We start from the raw sequence: 10,199 nt of genomic DNA, 5'->3' as shown, positions 1-10,199 counted from the left end.
ATTTGATGCCCAATTTTCATGGCTTACATGCTCAAGAGCCTATCAAGCACCTGAGAGATTTTCAGGCAGCCTGTTCTACTGTCAGGCGTGATGGTGCAGATGAAACTTCGATTTTGCTGAAAGCTTTCCCGTTTTCTCTTGAGGGGAAGGCAAGAGAGTGGTACTACACTCAACCAGCAATAATTGTATCCAACTGGGATATACTGAGAAGAGAATTCTTGGAAAAGTTCTTTCCAGTTGAAGTTATTGATAAACTGAGGAAAGATATTTCCATGATTGTTCAGGATGATTCTGAAACTCTCTATGAGTACTGGGAGCGCTTCAATAATCTTCTGGAAGCTTGCCCCCACCATATGATTGATAAGATAGTGTTACTCGGTTATGTCACACAGGGCATGAGGCCCCAAGATAAGACCACATTGGAAAGTGCTAGCAATGGGTCTATGAAAAAGTACATGACCACTGATGAAGCATGGCAATTGATCAGTGACTTAGCTGAATCTACTAGGAATCACAGGCAGAAAGAAGGTCGTGCAAAAGCCATTGCAGAAGTATCCTCTAGCAGAGAGACTACTGCTTTAACTCAGAGTATCTGTGAAATGACCAACTTGCTGAAGCAGATGCAATTGAATCAACAACAAGTTCAGCAAGCTCAACCTTCTCCACCACAGCAAAACCAACAGTTAGTCCCACAGAGAGTTTGCAGAATCTGCGCTGATTATAGCCACTATACTGATGAATGTCCGCAGCTCCAGCAGGAAGACAACACCGTGGCAGCCACACATAACTTCTATGACTGCCCCAACCAAGGGTACAATCAAAGTGGCAATTACAACCACAGATGGCAAGACAATTCTAACCAGAATTGGAGGGACAACAACAACAGAGGAGGCTGAGATAATCAGGGAAATCAGAGATGGAATAACAACAACAACAGGCAGCAGAATCAGAATCAGCCTTACAGAGTACCTCCCCTAAGGCAATCCCAAGGACCACAGAATACCCTACAGCAGACCTCTCAATTTACCTATCCTTCTTCATCTGCTAATGATGACTTACTACAATCTATTGATCGGAGACAGCAGACCATGGAAAATAACATTAATGCCACTCTAAATGGTCTGACCGCTACTTTGCAAGCTCTTGTCTCCCAGATTGGATCAATGAACAACTCCAATAATCAACCTTTGAGCTCCGGTGGAATCCCCTCTCAACCATTACCCAATCCAAAGGGTGGCATCAATGCCATCACCCTGAGGTCCGGAACCACACTGTAGGAGAGGAATCAAGAGGAGCCAAACCCACCAGAACACGCTTCAGCTGAAGAGGTAGTGGAAATAGAAGGTGTTGAAGAGGAAGAGGACATACAGGACATGGCTGAAGAAGAAGAAGAAGTGCAACCACGAGCGGAAGCACTAAAAGGCCCAGACACTGCAGAAGACACCACTCCTATTCCATTTCCACAACTTGCAAGGAAGCTCAGGAAGCAGCTGGAACCTGATCCAAAAATGGTAGAGATATTCAAAAAGGTTGAGGTAACTGTTCCTCTATTTGATGTTATTCAACAGGTACCTAAGTATGCAAAGTTTCTAAAAGATTTATGTATACATAAAGACAAAATTAATGAATTAGAAACTATTCCTTTAGGAAGTTCTATATCTGCTTTAATGGGAGGTTTACCTGAAAAGTGTAGTGACCCAGGTCCTTATATAGTCAATTGTACTATTGGTGGTGTGATAATTTCTGATTGCATGTGTGATTTAGGAGCATGTGTGAGTATAATGCCTTTGTCTATATATGATATTTTGAGGCTCCCTCCCTTAAAAAGGTCGGCAGCTCGTTTTGTGTTAGCAGATAAAAGCATTATTACAGTGGTTGGAGTTGCTGAAGATGTATTAGTGGGCATTAAGGGACTCACGTTTCCCATTGATTTTTATATCCTGAAAATGCCCCAAAATGACTCAGACAAGCCGTCATTGACGAGAGAAACTTTTGCGTGGTCTAGAAATTTGCGGATAAATCCTCGTTGCAAGTATAGTTTCTAAACCGACAAAAATCCCTTCGTACAAACGTTTTGGGTGTCACAAGTAACAAACCCTTTTAGAAATTGTTAACCGAGTATTCAAATCTCAGGTCGTCTTCTCAAGGAACTGCGAGGAAGTATGTTCTTATTATTGGCTATAAAGGTTGTAATCGGGGTTTAGAAGATGAGAAGCAAGTAATTTGAATGACAAGTAAAGTAAATGGAAATTAGAATAAATAAATACTGTAAAGCAGACTTTTGGCAAGGTAAGAGAAGTTGGAGGTCCAACGTAGTTATCTCTCTCAACTATAATGAAAGTTGAATCTAAACTCCACTTGATCAACCTGTACTAGGGCAAAGGAAAGTCAAGGGACTAATTAAATTGACCTTTGAATCCTATTTATTTCCTAAGAAAAGGTTGGGATTACTTAAGTTCAGCTCAATTAGCAAGATAACGATTATCAATTATGTTGAATTTAATAACTGTTGAGTTACTGAAGTCTTAACCAGGACCAAAAGGGAAAAAAGTAAAATTGCTGGAATAATAAAAATATCCTTAGATGGGAAGCAATCATAACTTAAATCAAAGAGAACAATCATAAACTGAAAATACCTCAATTATCATTAATTCAAATAACAGTCTGTGACATGGAATAATTCATAAATCAAATTATAATAATCAATTCAAATGTTGGAATAAATAAATAAAAGTAAAACTAAAATAAAAGAACATTAAACCTGGGATCCAGAGTTACTCTTAAAACAAGAAGAAATCCTAAATCCTAAAAGAGAGAGAGAAGATCTCCCTCTCAACTAAATCTAAATCATTGAAAAGTAACAAAAATTGCGAGCTCTCTTTGAATGGGTGCATTCCCACACTTTATAACCTCTGGTCTATGCTGTCTGTACTTGGATCTGGGCCAAAAAGGGCTTCAGAAATCGCTATTAGCGTTTTCTGCAATTTCTGGTGCGTGGCCTCTGTCACGCGTCCGCGTGGGTCACGTGGTCGCGTTATTTGGAGCTTTTCCTTGCCACGCGGTCGTGTCAGTCATGCGACCGCGTCATATGCGCTCTGCTTAAGGCGCGCGGTCGCGTCAGTCATGCGGCCGCGTCGCTGCTGATTCGTGCTTGGCACGCAATCGCGTCATCCATGCGATCGCGTGGATACCAGTTTCCTTAAAGCTCCGTTTTGCTTTCTCCTTCCATTTTAGTATGTTTTCTTTTCCATCCTTTAAGTCATTCTGCCTTAGGAAATCTGAAACTACTCAACACACTAATCACGGCATCGAATGGAAATAAAGGTAATTAAATTAATTAATTTTAAAGCTTAGGAAACATGTTTTTCATTTACATCACATAATAAGGAAGGAAAAGTAAAACCATGCAATTAATGTGAATAAGTAGGTGAGGAATTGTATAAATAACTCAAATTAAGCACAAAAGAACTCATGAAATATGGGTTTATCAACCTCCCCACACTTAAACACTAGCATGTCCTCATGCTAAATCCAAGGTAAATAATTAAGGTTAAAGTGATGGAATGTCATGCAATGCAACCTAATTTAAATTCAACTACCTAAATGGATGATGCATCATGCAACTCTAAATTATTCACTTATATATAGAGCTTACATGTAGTCAAGTTAATTTACATTCTCAAGGAGTCATGTATATATATATGTATATAGCCAACCCTTTAAATAATAAAGCATTTTAGCAAATGAGATGGGAAAGAACATTGAACAAACTTGCAAAACAATTAGTAAATATAAGCACAAATATATGTTGATGAGTTATAGAACCCTCACTGGATTTTGTGTTTACTCTCTAGTCACTCAGTGTTTATTGGGTTTATTCACTCTATTTTTCTTTTTATTCTTACTTTCTATAGCTTTGTTCTTCATCTAACCAATCAACAATTATAGAATATAGTCATACCAAAAAGTCATGAGGTCTTTAATTGAGGTTGTAATGGGGCCAAGGTAAAGGTAAGGATTTATGTATAGGGTTAAGTGAGCTAATAAGTGAATCCTTAATTAGATTAAGATCTCACCTAACATGCATATTTAGCAAGATAAAACTTCTTTACCTATTCTCCCATATTATCCCACTTATTGTTACATGCTCATGTTTTCACTTTTTATTTTTATCCCATGTGCATTGTTTTTATTTTGCATTGGGGAATTTCTTTTGTATCCCCTTTTATTTAAATGCTGAAAAATAAAACCTTTTTTTTTTTAATGCACATGGTAGTTGAATCACCTAGATTTTTCTCATGAGCATGCTTCCCAAATTTTATTTTATTTCTTTTAACTTTTCTACCTTTTGTTTCTATCATCCATGTTCCCAAAAGGTTTCCCACATTTAACTCTATTCATAGTTTTCTATCTTAAGCTAACCAAGGATTCACTTGGGATTTTCTTTTGTTTTTCTGCTTAAGGCTAGTAATTTGGATAAATAGAATAAAGGGGTTTTAAAAGGCTCAAGAGGGCTAACAAGGGTGCTGTAAAAGGCAGGCTATTTTTTTGGGGTAAGTGAGCTAAAATCAAATGATGGCCTCAATCATTCTCTTGGTATGTGTCTACATTCTATATTCTATAATTGGACATATAGATTTAAGCAAAGGAAAGAACATCAGAATAAAAAGAAATGAAACACACAGAAACAAAATTATGGTTTGAATGCAACCATATAATTAAGCTCAAGACTCACAGGCTGTGTGTTCTCTAACTCAAGCATCATATATCATTTATATATTGTATGCAGGTTTAGTTAAAAATTCCCATTATTCTCATAAAAAAATTATTTAGGGTAGCTTTTAAAGTTTTGATGTTCCTCCTTGATAAAATGTTGTCAGCTTAACTACATCATGTAATGCTATATATAAGGTTTGTGGATTTAAATCTGATATGTTCAATTTTCTAGCTTACTTCCTTTTTATATTTTTCAATTTAAACTATACTATCTTATGCTAAAAAGGGTAAACTATACTAATTAATCCACTATTAAATCAGAATTGCAAACTAAACTAAATAACTAAAATAAATTAAATGGCTAAAATATGAACTAAAGATGTAAAATGCAGAAAATAGAGTAAAAATACATAAAAGCAATGTATAAGTACTCAGAAAATAACAGTAAAAAGAAAAATACAGAAAAAATATCCAAAATAAAAGGAAAAGTATGTAGTGGTTCACCAAAATAAACGCCAGAGATGGCGACCTCCCCACACTTAAAAGGAAGCATCGTCCCCGATGCTCAATCAAACCGGGTGTGAGGGAGTGTCATCACTGGGAGGGATAGTAGCTGGAGTCTCAGTGGTGGTGGTGGGCTGAGGGTCTGGCTGCTGTGGAGGAGGTGCTGACTGGGTCGGGATCTCAAGATCCGCAACCTCAATCTGATGTGGGACCGCTGCCTGTGGTGCGGCTGGTGCTGCCTCCTGGGGATGGGTCTCTGTCTCGGGCGCATCCGCCTCCTCCTCAGATGCCTCGGATGGTGTGTCGGGCTCGGAGGGGATGTCACCGGATCGTATCATCAGCTTTAGGTGCTCATAGCGCCGCTTGTTGCGACGCTCCATCTGGTCAAGTCGTCGGAACAAGCAGTGCACCAGATGATAGACGGGCTCTGTGGCAGGTGGAAGTGCAGTGATAGGTGGTGCAGCAGTGGAGGAAGAGGGTCCAGCAGACGGTGGGACTGACTCATCAGTAGCAGTGAATGGTGGTGGTCTGTGGCCTAGGGCTAAGAAGTTCCGGCTGTGCGGAATGATCTTCCTGCAATCCGCCGCTGGTGGTCTCTCATCGGCATCCTCCCATGGCACGTCAGCTCGACGGCCAAGCTGTGTAACCAGATATGGAAAAGGGAGGGTGCCTCGGACGTAGACCCTGGCCATATAGTGCCGAATGAAACGTGGCAGATAAAGGTCCTTACCCTCCAGCACACACCAAAGGAGGGTGGTCATAGCAGCCGGGATCTCCATCTCGTGAGTACTCGGCATCACATAATTACTCAAGATCTGATGCTATAACCGAGCCTCATCATTTAGGTACGCTCTCTTGATCCCTCTAGGCATGTTAGTGTCCTAACCCATCTCCTAAGGAACTGTCGGGTCGAGAGCTATCCGTGCCTTCACGGCATCCCAATCAAATTGCATCTGACGCATGTCCTCCTCAGCCTTTGAATAACCATCAGGCTGATCGGACTTGGCTGGGAGCCGGAGAATGTCCTCTAAGGCCTCTTCAGTGACCAGAATTTGTTTTCCTCTCAGGTGCACTGCATCTAGGGTAGTGAGATAGTAGTTGCAGTAGAATTCCCGTACCCAAGAGGAATTGACCTCTGTCAGTGTTCTTTCCAGAAAGAACCAGCCCCTTTGCTTGATTTGCTTAGTGGTGTACTGCTGAAGGGCTTCTGGAATCTTCAGAGTTCGTTCTAGGTATAGATTTCTGGAGTTTGCAAAAGTCGGGTACTTCAGCTCACAGTACCGATTTACAAATTTTATGGGATCATTTGCAGGGAGCAGCTGGTCAGCTTTTTCCTGCTGTGTGAAGTTCTTCTCCCGCCATGAAGAATCGTGCATTAGAGCAATGATGGACTGGGAGGAATCTCCTCGCTTGCTGGTGCACGAAATTGTGATCTCTTGTAATGGCTCCAAAAACTTGGTGCTCTATTCTCAATTCATAATTTGTCACAACTTCGATACAACTAACCAGCAAGTGCACTGGGTCGTCCAAGTAATAAACCTTACGTGAGTAAGGGTCGATCCCACGGAGATTGTTGGTATGAAGCAAGCTATGGTCACCTTGTAAATCTCAGTCAGGCGGATAATAATTGATTATGGAGTTTTCGAAAATAATTAATAAAAGAAGGATAGAAATGCTTATGTAAATCATTGGTGAGAATTTCAGATAAGCATATGGAGATGCAATCGTTCCTCTGAACCTTTGCTTTCCTGCTGTCTTCATCCAATCAGTCTTACTCCTTTCTATGGCTGGCTTTATGCAAGGGCATCACCGTTGTCAGTGGCTACAATCCCCTCCTCTTGTGAAAATGGTCCAAATGCTCTATCACAGCACGGCTAATCATCTGAGGTTCCCGATCATACTGGAATAGGATTTACTATCCTTTTGCGTCTGTCACTACGCCCAGCACTCGCGAGTTTGAAGTACGTCATAGCCATTCAATCATTGAATCCTACTCGGAATACCACAGACAAGGTTTAGACTTTCCGGATTCTCTTGAATGCCACCATCATTCTAGCTTACACCACGAAGATTCTGATTAAGAGATCTAAGAGATACTCATTCAATCTAAGGTAGAACGGAGGTGGTTGTCAGGCACGCATTCATAGGGAATGATGATGATTGTCACGTTCATCACATTCAGGTTGAAGTGCGAATGAATATCTTAGAAGCGAAATAAGATGAATTGAATAGAAAACAGTAGTACTTTGCATTAATCTTTGAGGAACAGCAGAGCTCCACACCTTAATCTATGGAGTGCAGAAACTCTACCGTTGAAAATACATAAGTGAAAGGTCCAGGCATGGCCGAATGGCCAGCCCCTCTGATCTAAGAACCAGGCGTCCAAAGATGATTCCAAATATTTATAATACAATAGTAGAAGGTCCTATTTATAATAAACTAGCTACTAGGGTTTACAGAAGTAAGTAATTGATGCATAAATCCACTTTCGGGGCCCACTTGGTGTGTGCTTGGGCTGAGCTTGAAGTCTACACGTGCAGAGGCTCTTTCTGGAGTTGAACGCCAGGTTGTAACGTATTTCTGGCGTTCAACTCTGGTTTGTGACTTGTTTCTGGCGTTTAACTCCAGACAACAGCATAGAACTGGCGTTAAACGCCCTTTTACGTCATCTAAACTCGGCCAAAGTATGAACTATTATACATTGCTGGAAATCCCTGGATGTCTACTTTCTAACGCAATTGGAAGCGCACCATTTTGAGTTCTGTAGCTCTATAAAATCCACTTTGAGTGCGGGGAGGTCAGAATCCAACAGCATCAGCAGTCCTTCTTCAACCTCTGAATCTGATTTTTGCTCAGGTCCCTCAATTTCAGCCAGAAAATACCTGAAATCACAGAAAAATACACAAACTCATAGTAAAGTCCAGAAATGTGAATTTAACATAAAAACTAATGAAAACATCCCTAAAAGTAACTAGATCCTACTAAAAACATACTAAGAACAATGCCAAAAAGCGTATAAATTATCCGCTCATCACAACACCAAACTAAATTGTTGCTTGTCCCCAAGCAACTGAAAATCAAATAGGATAAAAAGAAGAGAATATACTATAAATTCCAAACTATCAATGAAACATAGCTTCAATCATATGAGCGGGACTTATAGCTTTTTGCCTCTTGAATAGTTTTGGCATCTCACTTTATCCATTGAAGTTCAGAATGATTGGCTTCTATAGGAACTCAGAGTTCAGATAGTGTTATTGATTCTCCTAGTTCAGTATGATGATTCTTGAACACAGCTATTTTATGAGTCTTGGCCGTGGCCCTAAGCACTTTGTTTTCCAGTATTACCACCGGATACATAAATGTCACAGACACATAATTGGGTGAACCTTTTCAGATTGTAACTCAGCTTTGCTAAAGTCCCCAATTAGAGGTGTCCAGGGTTCTTAAGCACACTCTTTTTTTGCTTTGGACCTTGACTTTAACCGCTCAGTCTCAAGTTTTCACTTGACACCTTCACGCCACAAGCACATGGTTAGGGACAGCTTGGTTTAGCCGCTTAGACCAGGATTTTATTCCTTTAGGCCCTCCTATCCACTGATACTCAAAGCCTTGGGATCCTTTTTATTTGCCCTTGCCTTTTGGTTTTAAGGGTTATTGGCTTTTTGCTCTTGCCTCTTGGTTTTAAGAGCTTTTGGCTTTTTCTGCTTGCTTTTTCTTTTTCTTTCTATATATATATTTTTTTCGCCTATTTTTTTTCTCTTTTTTTTTCTGCAAGCTTTGTTCTTTGCTGCTTTTTCTTGCTTCAAGAATCAATTTTATGATTTTTCAGATTATCAAATAACATGTTTCCTAGTCATCATTCTTTCAAGAGCCAACATATTTAACATTCTTAAACAACAACTTCAAAAGACATATGCACTGTTCAAGCATACATTCAGAAAACAAGAAGCATTGTCACCACATCAATATAATTAAGCTAAGTTCAAGGATAAATTCGAAAGTCATGTACTTCTTGTTCTTTTGAATTAAAACATTTTTCATTTAAGAGAGGTGATGGATTCATAGGACATTCATAACTTTAAGACATAGTTACTAACTACTAATGATCATGTAATGAAGACACAAACATGAATAAGCACTTAACATAGAAAATGAAAAACAGAGAAAATAGGAACAAGGAATGAGTCCACCTTAGTGATGGTGGCGTTTCCTTCTTGAGGGACCAATGATGTCCTTGAGCTCTTCTATGTCTCTTCCTTGCCTTTGTTGCTCCTCCCTCATTGCTTTTTGATCTTCTCTAATTTCATGAAGGATGATGGAGTGCTCTTGATGTTCCACCCTTAATTGTCCCATGTTGGAGCTTAGTTCTCCTAGGGAGGTGTTGATTTGCTCCCAATAGTTTTGTGGAGGAAAATACATTTGAGGCATCTCCGGGATCTCATGGTGATGAGCTTTATGCGCCTCTTGAGCTCCATGAATGGGCTCTCTTGCTTGCTCCATCTTTTTCTTAGTGATGGGCTTGTCCTCTTTAATGAGGATATCTCCATCTATGTCAATCCCAGCCGAATTTCATAGGTGGCAGATGAGGTGAGGAAAGGCTAACCTTGCCATAGTGGAGGACTTGTCAGTCACTTTGTAGAGTTCTTGAGGTATAATCTTATGAACTTCCACCTCTTCTCCAATCATGATGCTATGGATCATGATGGCCTGGTCTATAGTAACTTCAGACCGGTTGCTAGTGGGAATGATTGAGCATTGAATGAACTCCAACCATCCTCTAGCTACAGGCTTAAGGTCCAGTCTTCTTAGTTGAATCGGTTTGCCTTTTGAGTCAATCTTCCATTGAGCTCCTTCTACACATATGTCCATGAGGACTTGGTCCAACCTTTGATCAAAGTTGACTCTCCTTGTGTAGGGGCGTGCGTTCTCTTTCATGTTTGGCAAGTTGAACGCCAACCTCACATTTTTCGGACTAA

At 40.0% G+C, this 10,199-nt stretch overlaps 1 non-coding gene across 1 annotated transcript; it reads right to left on the bottom strand.

The window, feature by feature from the left end:
* Positions 1-251: 251 nt before the first annotated feature.
* Positions 252-359, bottom strand: LOC112768914 (small nucleolar RNA R71). The gene has a single exon (XR_003186290.1). It is a non-coding gene; the product is annotated as a small nucleolar RNA R71 (small nucleolar RNA).
* Positions 360-10,199: the final 9,840 nt, after the last annotated feature.

The sequence above is a fragment of the Arachis hypogaea genome, chromosome 17 (assembly GCF_003086295.3).
Source record: "Arachis hypogaea cultivar Tifrunner chromosome 17, arahy.Tifrunner.gnm2.J5K5, whole genome shotgun sequence".
Lineage (NCBI taxonomy): Eukaryota > Viridiplantae > Streptophyta > Magnoliopsida > Fabales > Fabaceae > Arachis > Arachis hypogaea.
The sequence above is the reverse complement of the archived record's forward strand: the minus strand, read 5'-3'. Positions and strand labels throughout refer to the sequence as shown.